The following is an 18140-nucleotide window of genomic DNA, read 5'->3' as shown; positions in this document are numbered from 1 at the left end:
GGTGGTGCCGGAATGTCTGAGGCCGGCTAGGCCCAGGGTTGGGGTCGATCGGGGGCCACGCGGCCTCGTGGCGGAGTGTCCAAGATGGCGCCCAGGCTGGGCGCGCGGGCCAGTAGTGGATCAGGCCCACGAGGTCGATATGTTCAGAGGCAAGGGTCCCGGAGGGGACGGAAAACGTGAAGTGGTGGTGTGTGACACTGGAGGGACCGGGCTCGGGCCTGGTCGGGCAGAGGGGGAGCGGCCCTTCACGTGGCCTGTCCAACATGCGTCCCCCCCAGCTGAAGGCGGGGAGAGTCACCCATCCTCTTGGGGACTCTCCTCGTCGAGGCGGAAAAAACGGGACAGGCCATCCGCGTTGGCGTGATCTGGCCCAGGCCGGTGTTCAACAGTGAAGTCCATCCCTTGTAGGGAGATGGACCAACGTAGTAGTTTTGGGTTCTCCCCCCGCATCTGCATCAGCCACTGCAGGGGTCGATGGTCGGTCTGCACCCGGAAGTGTGTGCCAAAGAGGTAGGGCCGGAGCTTTTTGAGGGCCCATACCACGGCGAAGGCCTCCCTCTCGATGGTGCTCCAGCGTTGTTCTCGAGGTAGGAGTCGCCTGCTGATGAAGGCCACTGGCTGATCAAGGCCTTCGGTGTTCAATTGAGACAGGACCGCCCCAATGCCGTGGTCGGAGGCATCCGTCTGGACGATGAATTCCCGGCTGTAGTCGGGGGCCTGGAGCACAGGGGCGGAGAACATGGCGGCCTTCAGTTGTTCGAAGGCTGTTTGACAATCTGGGGTCCAGTTGACCTTCTTGGGTTGATTTTTGGACGTGAGCTCTGTGAGGGGCCCCACTATGGTACCATAGTCTTTCACGAACCGTCTGTAATAGCCCGTGAGTCCCAGAAAGGCGCGTACCTCGGTCTGGGTGATGGGGGGCTGCCAGGACTGGATGGCGGCAATCTTGAGCTGCAGAGGGGCCACCAGGCCGCTTCCCACCTGGTGTCCGAGGTAGGTTACGGACCCCTGACCAATTTGGCATTTGCTGGCCTTGATCGTGAGGCCAGCTCGCTGAAGGGCCTGTAGCACCGCTCGGAGGTGGTGGAGGTGGTCGGACCAATGGTGGCTGTATACAGCGATGTCGTCTAGGTAGGCGGCGCTGAATCCTTCGAGCCCGGCCAAGACCTGATTGACGAGCCGCTGAAATGTTGCTGGGGCATTCTTCATGCCGAAGGGCATGACCTTGAAATGATAATGGCCATCAGGAGTGGAAAATGCAGATCGCTCTTGGGCCCGGGGTGTGAGGCCGATCTGCCAGTAGCCTGCCGTCAGGTCGAAAATACTGAGGTAGCGGGCAGCTCCCATGCGGTCAATTAGCTCGTCTGCGCGGGGGATGGGGTGTGCGTCCGTTCTGGTGACCGCATTCAAGCCCCGGTAGTCGACGCAGAACCGGAGTTCCGGTGTGGTGCCGGGAGTGGCTGCTTTGGGGACCAGTACTACTGGGCTGGCCCAGGGGCTGTCTGAGGGCTCAATGACCCCGAGTGTGAGCATTTTGGTTACTTCTTCCTGGATGCAGGCCCGTACCCGATCTGGTACGCGGTAGGCCCGGTGGCGGATAGGGGGGCTGTCCCCCGTGTCCACGTCGTGCACACACCAGGAAGTGACACCTGGGGTGAGGGAAAACAGGCCGGCGAACTGCAACAGAAGGTCTCGACATTCTTGGCGTTGTTCCAGGGTGAGGGCCTCCGAGAGTCGGACCCCATCCACGGAGCCATCTTTCTCCCGAGTCCGTAGGAGGTCAGGGAGGGGTTCGGAGTCTTCTTCGGCTCCATTGTCTGTGGCCATCAGGAGGCTGAGTTCTGAACGCACAAAGTGGGGTTTCAGCCTATTAGCGTGGAGGACTCGGAGGGGGTTCCGTGAAGATTCCATGTCGATGAGATAGGTGACAGGATCCTTGCGCTCGACTACTTTGAAGGGCCCCGTCCACTTGTCTTGCAGGGCGCAGGGTTCCGTGGGGGACATCACCCATACCTGTTGTCCAGGTTCAAATTCGATGGAGGAGGCATTTTGGTCATACCACTTTTTCATGTCCTCTTGACTGGCCTCCAAGTTTGCTTTGGCCAGCTCTCTGAACCGGCGGGTCTGGTTGCGGAGGGTTAGGAGGTATTTGAAGACATCTGGAGGGTTCTTTAGAGGGGGCATTTCCCAGCCTTCCTTGACTAGACTGAGAGGCCCCCGTACGGGATGTCCATACAATAATTCAAACGGGCTGAAGCCGAGGGACTTCTGGGGGACCTCTCGATATGCGAAGAGGAGGCACGGCAGCAGCACATCCCACTGGCGACGGAGGGGCTCTTCCAACCCCCCAATCATCCCTTTGAGCGTGCGGTGGAACCGCTCAACGAGTCCGTTTCCTTGAGGGTGATAGGGGGTCGTGAATCGGTAGGTGACCCCACACTGTTGCCAGAGGGACTTCATATATTTGGAAATGAAGTTCGTGCCTCTGTCGCTGACGACTTCTCGGGGGAAGCCCACACGGGAGAAGATCCCCATCAGGGCCCGGCCGACTACCGGGGCTGTCACAGTTCGCAGGGGAACAGCCTCGGGGTAGCGGGTGGCGTGGTCCACCAGTACCAGGATGAACCGATGTCCTTGTTTTGTACGGGGGTCCAGGGGCCCCACAATGTCTATCCCGACCCTCTCGAACGGGGTGGTGACCACGGGAAATGGTTGCAGGGGGGCTTTTAGTTTGCGGCCGCTCTTTCCACTGGCTTGGCACGTGGGGCAAGATCGGCAATGCTGGAGTACATCATTCCTCATTTTGGGCCAGAAGAAGTGGGTCACTAGGCGGCTGTAGGTTTTATCCTGACCCAGGTGTCCAGCCAGGGGGACATCGTGGGCCAGGTTTAGCAAGAAGTCTCTAAAACGGAGGGGCACCACTAGCACTCGGCTGGCCCCCAACTCCGCGATCCTTTGTTCACAGTATAGCAGATCATTGTCCCAGTAGATCCAATGTGTTCCGGAGGTATCCCCTGCGCTCTGGGCGAGGGCTTGTTGGCGGAGTCCCTCGAGGGAGGGACAGGTCTTTTGCTCTTGGCGAAACTGCTCCTGTGTGGGCCCCCCCTCTTGATGCCACTGGTCGAGGCCAGCGAGGTCCGGAGGTTGAGCTGGTTCTGGGGGGACGGCACGGTCGGTGTCTTCGACTGGGGCGACCGGGGGAGGAGGCGCCGGCCATTCGGGTTCCTCTGGTCGGGGATTGGCACGGGCGGCCATGGACCGGGTGGTGACGCACGCCCAGTCCGGGATGCCTAACATCCCCAGGTGTTCTCTTCGTTCTACGGCTGCCCACGGAGAGCTTTCAAGGTCATTTCCCAGGAGGCAGTCTACGGGGGCATCATCTCGGACCGTCACTTTCAACATGCCGGAGACCCCTCCCCATTCGAAAGGGACGCAGGCCATCCGACACAGACTTTCCGAGTTATCGGCAGAACGGACAGGGCAGAGAATGTTTGGTATGAACTGTTCTGGGGTCACCAGGTGACAGCGGACGGCTGTTACACTGGCCCCGGTGTCACGGAGGGCTTCGGCCTGGCGTCCATTGATGCTCACCCATTGGCTGTACTTCCGGGTGTTAGCGGGTAGGGGGACCCGCGGGACCATGTCTTTCCCCCCTAAGCATGCTAAAGCCATGGCGGCTGGCTCCCATTCTTGATGCTCTTGCTCATATTCTTCCTGCTCCTCGGAGATCTGTTCTTCCCCCAGGGCAGCAGCGGCCACTTGGCGGGGTCTTGGGCTCTGGTACTGTGGGCAATTTGGGTCGTTTGCATAGTGGCCGACTCGTTGGCATCGGTGACACGTGACATTGGCTCTGTATCCCGGTCGCGCCGGGGTGCTGCCCCGGTTGGCCGGGGGGGTGGTGCTGGTAGCGGGGGCGACCGGAGCGTTGTCTCTTCCTCGCCCTTGGCCCCCCCCTCCTCCTCGGGGACGGTGCTGACCGTTGTGGTTCCGGTTCTGTTCATAGGATCCATTTCGGCCCACTCTGGTGATTTCCCACCGGTCAGCCTCGGCTGCGAGCTGCCGTGGATCAGTCAATTTGCTGTCGAGGAGGTGCTGCCGGAGCTCAATGAAGCAATTGTTTGATAGATGCTCCCACACCATGAGATTGAAGAGTTGTTCGTAAGTTGTGACATTGCTTCCTTTGATCCAGCCCTCGAAGGCTCGGCTAAAATAGTTCACGTAGTCCACCCAAGTTGTACCCGGGATGCGGGTGCAGTCTCGGAACCTCTGACGGTACATCTCGGGTGTGAGCCCATAGCGGGTGAGGAGGGCAGCTTTCATGTGGTCATAGGAGGTCATCTGATGGTCCGGGAGCTGTAGCAGGGCATCGCGGCCCTCATTGAGGAATCTCCCCCATAGACCGGCTCCCCAGTCGCTTCGATCGATCCGGTGGGCGGTCATAGCGATTTCGTAGGCCTTGAACCATTGCTGGATGTCGTCCTCTCGGAAGTATTCTCGAACGACATCCTTGGGGATGTGTACCTTTTTCTCTGTTGCCCCTGGGTTGCGGGGTTGCTCGGGCACCCCTAATTCTTTGTTCTGCTTGCGTAAGTCTATCTCAGCTAGTTTGCGCTCGTGTTCATATGCCAGTCTCTTTTCCTCGAGCTCCCTTTGTCTCTGTTTTTCCTCTCTTTCTTCTCGGAGAACCAGGTGCTCTAAGCTCAGTTTTTGTTCGGCCAACTTAAGTTCAACATCCATTTTGAGCCGGGCCATTTCTAGTTCATGTAGTCGTGTTCTTTCTCGTTCCTGGATCTCGTCTTGCGAGAGACCCGTTCTTCGCTCCTCGGGGGCCGTGGTGTTTTTTTCTACTGCTGCGATGTTTTGGTCGGTGGTTCCAACGGCCCCGGTTTCTGCCCAGGACTCTAGGGCATGCTTGAAATCGTCTTTGGTACTTAGACCGGTGGTAGCGATACCTAGTTCGATGCAGAATTGTTTTAGTTCACGATGGCTGTACTCGTCCAATTTCTCCATCTGAAATTTCTCGGTGGATCCGCTTTCTTTGGTTGTCATCGTGATTTCGTCGTGGGGTGAGCTACTCTCTGTACGATTATGCGGTGATTCGGATCGCGCCGCTGGCCACCAATGTTAGACGGACCGGGAGGGTCGGCCGAGGATAAGGGGAGAGGTCTCCGGGGAGAGCCGTCTCCAGCGATCGTACAGACAAGTAACTTCCCCCCCACAGACGGACATCACACCAGGATAAGGTTCAACGATACTTTATAAGCAATTCTTTAAGTACGGTAAAATGATACAAGGAGGTCTGGACTCAGGGGTCCCCTCGATTCTGGTCTCTGGATTGGGAAAAGGGTAGCGGGACAGTCTTGTTACCAATAGATGAAAATAGCTCTCAATCCTCGAGCTCGGCGTTCTAGATGATCGGGCCGCGGCGGAGCCAGCAGGTCCCGAGATGGATGAAGGAAGCGACGGTCCGCGGCGGAGCCAGCAGGTCCCGATGAAGATGGTAGTTACAAACGGTCCGCGGCCACGCCAGCAGGTCCCGACGACGATGAAGGTTACGAAGGTTGCGGCAGCGCCAGCAGGCAGGACGATGGTTCGCAAGGCAGGGCTACGGCAGCGCCAGTAGTCCGTCAAGGATGAGTTCTTCACTGCGTCTCTCGACTCCAGGATACAACTGCCTTCCTGCTCTGGAGCTGCCCCAGTTATAGGGCTGGTGCCCTTTGATGTCCGGACCCTCGCACTTGGAGGTCGGGGGGTCCGGGATGAAGGAGTCCAGACACCCAGCAGGGGGGTAGAGCCAGCGCCCGGGGAGGTTGTGGGCGAGCGGAACCTGGCGGGGGAGAGCCATCGACACCTCTTTCTCCCATTGACCTGCCAAGTAGTCCGCTCACCTCCTGGGTGGATGGTGGTGCCGGGATGTCTGAGGCCTGGCCAGGCCCAGGGTTGGGGTCGATCGGGGGCCACGCGGCCTCGTGGCGGAGTGTCCAAGATGGCGCCCAGGCTGGGCGCGCGGGCCAGTAGTGGATCGGGCCCACGAGGTCGATATGTTCAGAGGCAAGGGTCCCGGAGGGGACGGAAAACGTGAAGTGGTGGTGTGTGACACTGGAGGGACCGGGCTCGGGCCTGGTCGGGCAGAGGGGGAGCGGCCCTTCACGTGGCCTGTCCAACATACCTCCTCCTGCAGGACACTCTTCTAGTACCCCTTCCTTGTACCTCATCTTGCAGCGCACTCTTTTAGTACCCCTGCTTTTTGTACCTCCTCCTACGGGGCACTCTTCTAGTACCCCTTCTTCTTGTACCTCTTCCTGCAGGGCACTCTTCTAGTACCTCTTCCTGCTGGGCACTCTTCTAGTACTCCTTCCACTTGTACCTCCTTCTGCAGGGCACTCTTCTAGTACTCCTTCCACTTGTACCTCCTCCTGTGGGGCACTCTTCTAGTACTCCTTCCACTTGTATCTCCTCCTGCGGGGCACTCTTCTACCCCTTTGGCTCTTAACTACTCCTTCATGGCAGTCTTTTAGTAATGCTTCTGTTCCTTCCTTACTCTTCTGAAGTACACTCTTCTAGTATCCCTGCTCTTCATACTTCCTCCTGCAATGCCTGTTACATGTAATATTATTAGAATACTAAAAGAAGGTGCACTAGGATCTACATCTAGGACTTCTGGCAGATTATTCACTGTTAATGTAATTAAAAAGTGGCAGAAAACAAAGGTGGAGAACAACTCTCATAAGGGCGAGCTCCTCTGTCTTCTTGGCACTGATTGTACTACCTCTGAAGCCAGGCGTCACAAGGGGCAAGCCAGGAGTCTCAACTGCGACCCCTGCCAAGCCCTAAATAATGCCTGTGCATGTGACCCTGTTGAGAACATCATACAATGCGTCAAGTGACGCCATTCAGTATATCAGAATGTGCTGTGTTTTATGACTCCATTCAGAATGACTCTGCGCTGTGTCATTACCAATCGGAATATTAATTTCTTCTATGTCATTTGACGTCATTCAGAAAGTCACACTCTGTGATTGGTGTACTGTCTTTTATGGGGGGCCATTACTTCATCAAAGGAAACCGCCTCTGACTCCCTGAGTGCTCTATCTTCCCCTGGGTTGAGCGATAATTCCCAGATCATAGTAGTTCCATCACATACGCAGGGTTCTTCCCCTTTGGCACCCCGTAGAGTACTTTCTCCCACTGTAATTGTTGCAAATAAGGAGAGCGGTGCATCAGCCCCAATATTGGGGTCTGAGGGTTCTGATGCCACCTTGAACCGTGTGCCTCAGGAAGCACGCAGTAACGCGGGCCATTTAGGAAATATTAGGGGGGCCCTCAGGTCTAGTGGGAGTGCTAAAAGGAAGTCTAAGACAATAGATAGACAGGCTAAAACAATCTAATTAAATGCACCCTCCAAACTGGTCATCAAAAATAGGGCAGGTGCTCCTCTGTTGGATATTACAGTTAACCAGGATATGTTGGAGGCCTTTAAGTCCGCCATGATGTGTATGTTGAATGAGAAGCTAAGTCCCATTGTGGACAAATTTAACCATATTGAGAAGATCCTGGTAGAACAAAGTAAGCATTCAGTGTCCTCACATATCCCTAATTCAGTGCTTTCAAATTTGAATATAGTCACTGCAACGCCATGCCCTATTCCTCGACCTGTAGAAGCTGCAGTCTGCCATCCTCCCAATAGTACACAACACTGCAGAGCAAATGTGTTTGCAAATGACTTGGGTAGGCTAGCTGATCCCCTGAGTGTTAGATCAGATACCATTGGGGATCGGCCAATTACTGGGATGGGACAGGCTATTCAGATGACGGGTAGATCCCAGGCTGATCACAGGGGACCGCCTATCGCTGCCAATCATAACTTAGCATTTGTCGATCTTCCACCACAATCTGTGCCCCTGGTAGTGATTCTGACAAATGTCCCGCCACTCGCTCATGGATCACAGGAACATTTTACAACTTAGAAACCAGGTAACCCATTGGCTATCAAGTAACGCCTCCATGGGACCAATGGTGGAACGTAACATCATTATGGTGCGCCGGATAGGGAGCTCGAGGAAACCAGAAGGGCGCGACTGTATTATTGTAAATTGTAATAACAGTCAGCTTGTGGATCGAATCCTTCGTGATGTCTACCTTAATTCCACCCATAGAGATTATGGTATAAAGGCTCTCCCTCTGGGTTTCTTTACAAGGTCGACCCCAGAAGTCGGTTGAATTCAAATTTGCATTTTAATGGACCAGCTCAAAGATTTTCTGTGGTGACGGGGGCGGGTCCTTCTTTACATCTTGGAGGTGTAGGGCGACTTGATGGGCACCAGGCGGTTCCCCGGCTGGAACTCTCAAATAGATTCTCAGCCCTCTCTAGGCTGGAAGAGTGCGGCTGACTACATTTGAGGCCTGAGGCAGTAGGAGAATTATCCCAACGGCAGGAGGACCATTGCCCAGCCACCCAAGATAATGGTGGTATAGACAGGGCCGGACTGGCCAGCCGGGCAAGCGGGCAATCCCCCGGTAGGCTGGAGCCCCAGGAGGCCGATTTTGACACCTGGAGGCCGGTTGCGCACCCAGGAGTTGTGATGCACGTTACGCGATCGGACCCCGGCGGCCTCTCTAAGATTCTCTAGCCCCTTTAAAAGACTAATTATTCTTGCACTGGTGCTTGCATGATTAGAAACTGTAGAATAGCGCTACTGTGCTAAACTCTTACGTACTTGAATAGTTAATTAAATCCCCTTCTAAACAACCAGCAAAACTAGCGTATATAATTGAAACCTTTCAGCAGGCACCTTTCAGTTTGTTTTTTCCAAAATGATCCTGGAAAAATCATACTGAGCAAAGTGTCGGGGTCACTCACTCGGTGCAAAAGGGGGCTGAATTAATAATATTTTGCCAGGGCTGTTTTAAGTTCCCAGTCCGGCCCTGTGTATAGAGGAGTTAGGGAGGTTTAACATCCAGCAGCAGGCATCCCTAACGGTAGGCACCCCCATAAAGCAGCCTAACTTGGAAACATATAATGTTCTCTCGTGGAATATAGCAGGCTTGGCAGGGAAAATTCAGGACCCTGAATAGCTGCAGTTTATCAGGCAGTTTTCTTTGCTTTGTCTACAGGAGACATGGCTGGTTGACTGCGACCTATTGTTGGAGGGATACAAAGACTTTTTTGTCCCTGCATTACCGTCAGTGCATGGTAGAGCCAGTGGTGGCTTGGCCATATTTATAGCATTATCAGTAACCTGCAAGATCCAGCAACTCCCTTTCTTCAACAAAGATATCCAAGTAATCATCCTGAAAAAAGGACAGAACTGCCTGGGAATCATTAATTTTTATAATACCAAGGCCTTACAGGGGGAGTGTAAAATTGCCCAGTTAAGCACCCTTCTAAGGAAGATGTGTGGTTCTGTTACAAATAGCCTTATGGTAATGGGAGATTTTAACATCCACCCTTGTGGTGATCCGGCAACTACTTGCATGAAAGAGCTGGGGTGTGCAAGGATGCGGGGATTTCATTTTGAGCACTCTGTACAGGGGGATGACCTTAGTAGGTTGCTTAATCTTTTTGATCTGCTTCCCTTAATGGCTTTTTCTGCTCTGCCTAGTAAACAGCGTGTACCCTCGTTCAAAGGGCGGTATAAGGGGTCTTTTATTGACCATATCTTGATCTCAGCTGGTTTACAGAGCAACCTACAGAGGTTTGCAATTCTAGAAAGTGCATTTAGTGATCATAATCCCATCTGTGCACTTCTGGGGGGGAGGGGGTGCTGTTGTCGAGCCAAGACAGGGTCCCGCGACGGGTTGGGTGAGACCCACAGATGGAAGACGCAGAATAAAGTGGTCACAGGTCGCCCCAGATTTATTTTACAGTGAGGTGAAAGCTAAATGCGCAGGTGAGATTGCATCTTGTGTGTCTCCTAACAACTGCCCTGGGGGAGTCCTTAACGCTTATATCCAAGGTAGGGACTTTAAGTGCTCCATGCCATAGACTATCGCCATCGGCGCCTAGATGGTTTGACGCCTCCTGTTCTAAGGCTGCAAGACTCTTAAAGGAAGCAGTTAAAACTATACCTAGAGACCAACCTATGATCAGTGCCCAGCGTCTTATATATAAGCAGGCACTGGCTAGTAGGAAAAGGGAATTGAAGGAGGAAACCTGGCGTGAACTACTGGAGCCTAGTACCCTAGCGAGTAGTTCTAGATTTTGGGGCATTATTACCCGCCCCCTATTCAAGAAGTCAAGGGATAGAGAAATGGGCACAAACATAACTGAGGATGAATGGTGGCACATTTTACAACTATCGTTAAGGGTGTGTTGGAATCTGGACAACCCAGAGCTAGGGCCAACATGCTTGCCCCGATAATATTTGATCAGAAAGAGGTGGAGTTGGGCTTCATAGGCCTATCTGGTAATAAAGCCCCAGGTCCGGATGGTATCCCTCCAGACCTTTTCAAATCTAATCCTCATTTTTGGGCACCGGTCCTGGTGGCTGTGATCAACGCGGCGGCCAGGGTCGGTTGTCCGGAGTCTTGGGGAATTTCAACAATTGTTTTGATCTCCCTCCTTGATTCTGTGGTCAAGGTTGTTGGTGGGGTAATTTTGAAAAGATTGCAGACATTCAATGCGGGTACCGCTCGGGGCACTCCACTTTAGCCCAGTGCCTTAATTTATACTTGATCCTGGGGAAGTACACAATCGCCCGACAGGGCACGCTCTACATGGCCTTCATGGATTTATCCTCCGCCTTTGACTGTGTCAATCGGGGGAAATTGTGGCAATCCATGAGGGCCATGGGCGTGGAGGATAAATTGGTGGGATTCCTCGAGGATCTGCATAGGGTTACCAAGGCTAACATCAGATATGCAGAGGATCTCTGTGTCTCTAGGAACTTTAACATTGAGAGGGGTGAACGGCAGGGATGCAATTTAGCCCCGTTTTTATTTAATCTATATATAAATGATCTACACAAGATGCTGGTAAAAACAGGGGCTGACTTCCCTCATGTGGGTCGTCGGGTTTTGCCTGTCCTGCTTTATGCGAACAATGCTGTCCTCATTGCTAGAACAGCAAAGGGCTTGCAGACCCTGCTTGACACCTTTCGGAGCTTTATGGAGGATCGCGACCTAGCGATTAACAATTCTAAATCTTATATCATGCAGGTTGGGATCTACCGAAGAAGGAGTATCCATTTAAAGTAGGAAATGAAAAGGTGCCCCTGACAATGACCTTTTCTTATTTGGGTGTCTTGCTGGACGATAAATTAAATTGGGGGCCTCTTATACAGCGGACTAAGGGGGATGTTACAAGGGCCAATACGGCAATCTTCAACTTTACCGCCAAAATGGGTAAGCGCCCAGTGGCAGCAATGTTGAAGTTATACCAGAGAAAAAGAGTCGCCATTGCGAGTTATTGGAGTGGACTATGGGGCCATGCTACGACTGATGCCTTATAGGTGGTGAACAATTCTTTAAAACGCCTCCTTGGAGTGCCAAGGGGTACATCCAACTTGGTGGTCCACGAAGTAGTGGGGCGGCCTTATATCAGCGACAACTTGGCTATGCAGCCCCTGTTGCTCTGGCTTAATTGCTGGTTTAATGATGATTTAGCCCTTAACCATCAGATTCTAAGGGATATTTTAAATCTGGATTTCATGCTGCGAATCCTGTGGTTAAAATATATTAAGGGCTGTTTTGAAGAGTTGGGGCGGCCTGATTTATTTTTAAAACCTGATCTTATTACTGTGGAGAATGTGGGTTATATTAAAAAGACCTTCATGACAATTAAAAAGTTGGATAACGATCACATTGAACTGGGAAAACATAGTGTTCGTAAATATGTGATGCTCAAAACCACTTCCTCTATGGAACTGTATCTCTTGTGGCCTTTATCTACACACGAGCGGTTTCTATTGGTCAGGTTCCGTTTGGATTATTTTCATTTGCCCTTAGCTGTCCCTAAGGGGAGTTGCAGGGGACCGGTGCTAGCGTCCTGTGGCTGCGACGGAGTGTCTCCACAGGATTTGCAGCACTTTGTTTTTTTGTAATTTCTATACTGTTCCCCGCAGACATTTTTTAATCCCACTTTTAAAGAAGCTGAATTTTGTACAGGTCCGCCCTGCCCTATTTTACCTACTATTGCTGAAAACGGATTGTATACCATTTGTTGTAGGCTTTTTAAAATCTGCCTTGCAATCTAGAATCTGTATGGATAACTGATAGTCATTGTATGGCTTGATATTTTTTTTCCTGCTCCTGTATTTTGTATATTGTGTGCTTGCACCCTGTTTATCCTCCATAACTATGTGTGAGCTGTAGACATTTTAACCCTATTGTGTTCTATCTGATCAATTATCCCTTTTTAATGTTGTGAATCGTATTTTAAAAAAAAATGTTATGGTGTTGTGTAACTTTTATGGCTTTACTCATAAAACCGAATAAAGTATTTTTGACTTTGCTTGGTCATGCAATGCCACAGAATGTACTGTGTCATGTGACCCCAGCCACTGTTTTCTAATCATAGATCGAGTGTTTCACTCCTAAAAATACTGCAATAACTTTAACCGCTTCTCTGGAAACTGATTTCACTTTGTTTCTCTGTTTTGCAGGATGTCAGAAGCACCCTGAGCAGGTAAGGCTGGTTTATTATCCACCTCTCAGTGTGCAAGGGGTATGTGTCACTGCTGCAGTGTAAATGCCACTAATGAGCTCACACAAAGTGCTAGGAAACTTTCCAATCCTCATAACATCACTTTGTATCCTCAAAAAAAACCCTTAAGTCCTCAGAAAATACCTTTGATTCCTCTTAAAACTTCCTTGTATCATCAGGAAATGCCCTTACATTTTCCTAAATCCCTGCGAGTCATCAGAAAACTCCTTTTGAGTCTTGAAATAATTGCTACAGAAATGAGCTGCTGTCCTCACAAAACATATTTTGTATCTATAAAACCTACCTGAAGTCCTTAGAAGAGTTCCCTGTACACACAGAAAACTAATGCACATTCTGGAAACTTCCCCTCCGGTTTCCTCAATTAGGAGTTGTGGAAAAACTCATTCAAAGTTTCCGAACTACGATGCCAGTCTTCAAAACATCCCTTCTCTGCTTCCAAACAGCATTGAAATGTAATTAAAGCCAAGTTCAGGCCTCATTCTTTAGTAAATTCCCTCCAATCAGAAGAGGTCTCGTCCAGTTCTCATAAACTTCACTGTAATCCTCAGGTCTGCTCCTCGTCCTAAGAAATCTCTCTCCGCTCTGCAGTGACCTCCCTCCAGTCTGTAGCATCCTCTTGAGTCTTCAGAAGCCTCATTTCAATCCTCAAACCTCTGCCCAGGTCACTGACCACTCATTCCAGACACCAAATCCTTCTTCAAGTCCTCGGAGACCTCCTGGTGTGTCTTCCAAAGCCTCATTTCAATCATCCTTTCTTTTAAGGTCTTTATGTATCATTTTTGGTAGCAATAGAGATTCAAACAATAAACATCAGTGGCTCAGCGTCCTGTCGTATTTCATTGAAAACATGAGGTAAGGTCATCAGGTCACTGGCGTTTTTCATTTCTGAAATAAGATAGAGACATTTGTTTACAACTATTGCACCGTGGGCACACAATTGGCGAGGCCGCCTGTCCACACACGTCTCTGTTCCTGTTGGATAAGGGCGGGGGAGGGGCTGACTCCAGCCCTCTCAGCCACCTTCCCTCACCTGCAGAGACTGCCCCCACATCTCGATCTCCTGTTGAGTGTCTCCACTCCCGAGGGGTCCTTCCACGGGCCTCATGTCAGTCCTTAAACCTGTAAATAAGTTTCCATACCTTCACCATGAGGTGACACACACAAATGTGCTGCTTGTTTACTGGCTGGTCTTGTAACTCATTATTGACAGAGCTTAATGAGACATACACTGCACTTCTCAATGATGTATTCTGTTGTGTAGCTAACAATGCAGTCTCCTCAAAGCCTGTACGGATACATGCTATCTGGATCACTTAACAATATTTGCACATGTTTCCAACACTGAGGTTCTGGTCAGTTTCACAAGGAATGTGCGGCCTTGGCAGTTTGTCTGTTGTGGCCCAAAAAGGTGCAAGGTAAGGAAGTTCAAGTGGCGTGTGACAAATAAACTGGCTCGGAGGTGCAGAGGGAGGTCGTTTCAGGTCTTGGCTGCCAAATGGGAGAACGAGCAGCCGCCCCTGTTAGTCCGGCGGATGCGACAGGCGGCAGCTAGGGATCTGTATGTTTCCCGGTGGGCTGGTGAAAGGTCATGCGTTGGTTGAGGAATACAGCCCCTTCATTGTGTGATGCCTTGTATGACTTGTATTGTACTAGGATCTCTTTATGACTGGTAGTCGGTGGAGTTTCCTGAGGTGAGGGGTTATGTGCGTCCGTCTGGGGAGGTCGAGGATGAGCCTGGCCGCTGTGTTCTGGATCGTCTGAGTTTCCTCATGATTTGGACTGTTATTTAGAGCTACAATAACGTATAGTGAGTTATAAATGAAACAAAAGCAGTGCTCTCTAAGAGCCCTTCCAGTTCTGACACATTGGGCTTATGAACAGATGAATCCAGAATAAACGAGAACAACAAAAACAATGACCTGTCCGTGGTAACTTATCTCTCCCTCTTCGGGCATGTTTGCGTAATGGTTCCTTGCTGCTGTGTTACTTAACGTCCCCTCTGCATAGAGTCCACGCTTATTCACATTCTTAAGTGGTCTGCATACACCCATGGAATATCATGGTACGCCCGTTAGCGTGTATGGTTAGTGTATGGTTCGCTACATCTAGTCGCCCACGTCGCAACCAGGCGAATCCTCAGGGTCACCGCCCTCTATCTGTTGCAGCTCATTTAAGAGTTTGTCCCAACATGCTGCTATGGGTTCTCAACGCAGTTCTAACGTTTCTTCACGCTTGATGTAGATGCTTTCGGACTTGGCCCATGCTAACAATGAGTGACGTCATGCCCGAACATGTGGTGGGTCCGCCGCTTTCCACCATCTAGTTAGGAGCCTTTTAGCTACTATTATCCTCTAATCTAGGAACCTAGACACTACTTTGGTGGCAGGCGTCCTCCTGAATTGATGCAGGAGGTATACGGACCATTCAAAAGGTAGTGCTCGACCTGTGCATGTGTGTACTATCCTGGTTATTGTGTTCCAGTACACTCCTATTCGGGGGCAGCTCCATAACATGTGTACTAGTTCATCTCCTGGTGGGTGTTGTGTTTGTTTCTTGGGGTTGGTAGGATTCCTCAGGGCGACTTCATCAGCGCTTAATGTGAACCAGTTAGTGAAGTTGTCCACTGCTTATTCCGTGTCCAGGTGGAGGTGGGTAGGTGAAAGTTGAGGGTGTTGATCCAGCGTTGTTCTGATGCTTTGGACCGGCTGCGACGTGTTTTGTTGGCAGTGGAGGTGGAGGTGTTGAGGGGCTCTGAGACGAGGAAGTGGACGCAGTCGTGGTTGGTCCGGGTGAGCTCTTCAGTGTGGGTGTAGTTCACTCTGTTGCTGGCTGTAAAGATAGGGTCAAGCGTGTCTCCTGCGATGTGAGTGGGGTCGGTGACTAATTGCTTGAGTTTGAGGTTGGCCATACTTTCTAGGATGTCAGCCGTGTTGGTGTCATCAGTGTTTTCAAGGTGAAAGTTGAGGTCTCCTAGGAAGATAGTTTCACCTCAATGGTGAAAGAAGCGATGAAGTCAAAGATGGGGTTGCAGAAGGGAGGGCCGAGTCCCGGAGGTCTGTAGGCGAGGGTGTCTCTGATTGTGGTTTTGCTGTTCGTTTGGAGTTGGAAGTTGAGGTGCTCCATGAAGGGAGTGGTGTTGTCTGTGGTGGTTGTGCATTTCAGAGTCTCTTCGTGGATTATGGCTGTGATGCTGCCATTTCTATTGGTCTGGTCTCGGTGCGTTATCTTGCATCCGTCTGGGATGGCTGTGGCAATACTGGGTGTTGATGCGAGGTTCAGCCAGGTCTCAGTGATGAAGACGGTGTCTAGGGTGGTGATGGTTTTCCAGATTTCTGTGGCGTCTTTTCCAAGAGAGAGTGCGTTGTTCAGCAGGCAGTTGATCTCTCGGAAGGGGTTGGCCACGGCCCTACTGTTGAGTGTGAGTGACTTGTTGTGGCTGATGAACGTGGTGTTGTTTGTTTCTCTTGTGATGCAGGTGAATCGGCAGTTCTGGCAGGAGAAAGGGCCATCGGTGGTCCTGGGTGAGGCCTGGGCACAGCAGTTGTTCTGGCATCCGGGGTCCAGGGCTCTAAGGGCCAGATGTATCTATATAGTTATTTGCGATTCCCTAATTGTGTATCACAAGGATTCGCAATTAGGGAATTGGGAAATGTCATGTATGAAGGTGTATAGTACACCTTTTGCGATACCTAGCGGGTCACAAATGATCTACCTCATGAGTATTAATGAGGTAGGTCGCAATTTGTGACCCCCTAGGAATCGGAAAAATCACAGGGATGGTAGCCTGCTGAGACCAGCAGACCGCCATGTCCGTGTTTGCTTTTAAATAAAGAAAGCTTTTTTTGTAAAGCAGCCCATTTTCCTTAAAATTGGTTTTACAAACATTCACAAAGGGGAAGGGGTCCCTTGGGGACCCCTTCCCATTTGCGAATGGGTTACCACCTACTTGAAGTAGGTGGTAACATGCAAATGTTTTGCCACCGCAAATGTGGTCACAAAACATTCATACATACCTATGCGATTCGGTATTAGGAAGGGACAACCTAAACACGCCCCTTCCTAATACCGAATCGCAAACCCATTTTGTGATTCAGTAACCGGTTTGCTGCAACCGAAAAGCAATTTTTGTGTTCGCAAACAGGCAGATTGGCAGAATCTGCCCGTTTGCAAATGCAAAAATGCTTGATACATCTGCCCCAAAGTTCGTCTGCTGTGAAGCACAGGCGGTCCATGGTGGGTGGAGACCTAGTGCAGAGCGAAGTCCATGCACAGCATGCACACTGTGCGCGTCTGCTGCGTGGGTGCGCTGTGGTCTACATGCCATAGGACTGGGTTACTGGAAAGAGGATGCCAATGGTGCCCATAGGGGAGACAGCAGGCACGACCAGGAGTGACGCAGGAGGCAAGGCGTAGGGAGCGGCAGGCCTCCAGGCAGCGGAAGAGAAGTCCCAGCAGAGCCGGAGGCAAGGGATCGGTGGGAGCAGGCTGGGATAGAGGGAAGACGAAGAAGCTAGACTGCAAGGTCAAGAACAGCTGGCCCAGGCTACCAAGGTCAAGAGGGGCGCAGCTGGGCAGTAACTACTGGGAGTCCGGTGCAGGTTGGGCTGAGAGGAGAGCGCTGGGCACTTTGTCATGGGGGACAAGGCCACAGAGCACTGTAACTGAAACTGTGGGCGTAAGAGGGATGGCCCAGCCTCCCTCAGTTTCTGACTGGCATGGACGGGTTCACCCTCTGCCTAGGCTTTGCTCGGGCACTGCCCGCTCAATCCCCACGAGGCAGGAGCCGCAGAAAGAATTAATCTGCTGCAGAGGTGCGAAAATGGGCCATGCCCGCCAGCTGGAGGTTGTAGGGAACTTTAGTTCCCTGAGGCTGATGGGAGCGCTGTCTCTAGCTCCCAAGTGGAGCTGGGAGAGTTGTGAGGCAGGAGTCCGCTGCCTGGAGAAGCAGGGGAGCGAGCGGCAGATACTGGGGTGTCCCATCCTTGGTCTGTTGAAACACTATCTACCCTCTATGACCATTGCTCGACATCGGTCTTTGTAAGTGTCTGGGTTAGATCCGTAAAGGCTATCAAGTTCCTTGTGAACTTACCACAGTATGTCATCATGCCTAGGAAAAGTCTTACTTCTGTGAGAGAGTTTGAGTGAATACAGATTTCTTGTCTTTGACTTTGTTGGGATTCGGAGTCACTATTTCCGCTGAAAATCTCTGTTCGAAGAAACTGATGTGTTTCTTTAGAAAGTCACACTTGCAGGGTTTAGCCTGAGGCCGCTTGAAGGCACTATAGGACTTTTCAGAGGCAATTATGACTGTCACATTGTGTGTCTAGACCAAGATATCATCACAAATGTTAATTATTCCAGTTAATCTGTATAGACCTCAAAAACATCAGTGACACGGGAGATTCTGAAGTTTAATCTTGTGTATAGTTTCAGACCCAGGCGCATGGAGAAGGTTGTGATATATCAAAAAGTGGGG

General features: G+C 51.3%; 1 pseudogene across 1 annotated transcript in view; it reads left to right on the top strand.

Annotated features, from left to right (window-relative positions):
- The window catches only part of LOC147710138 (E3 ubiquitin-protein ligase TRIM39-like), a 241832-nt pseudogene that overhangs the window by 133549 nt on the left and 90143 nt on the right, over window positions 1-18140 (top strand). Inside the window, exon 4 of the transcript XR_015295578.1 lies at window positions 12603-12625. The product of XR_015295578.1 is annotated as an E3 ubiquitin-protein ligase TRIM39-like (transcript). The remainder of the gene's footprint in view (window positions 1-12602; window positions 12626-18140) is intronic.

The sequence above is a fragment of the Lissotriton vulgaris genome, chromosome 5, assembly GCF_964263255.1.
Source record: "Lissotriton vulgaris chromosome 5, aLisVul1.2, whole genome shotgun sequence".
NCBI lineage: Eukaryota > Metazoa > Chordata > Amphibia > Caudata > Salamandridae > Lissotriton > Lissotriton vulgaris.
This window is presented reverse-complemented; position numbering and strand designations above follow the sequence as displayed.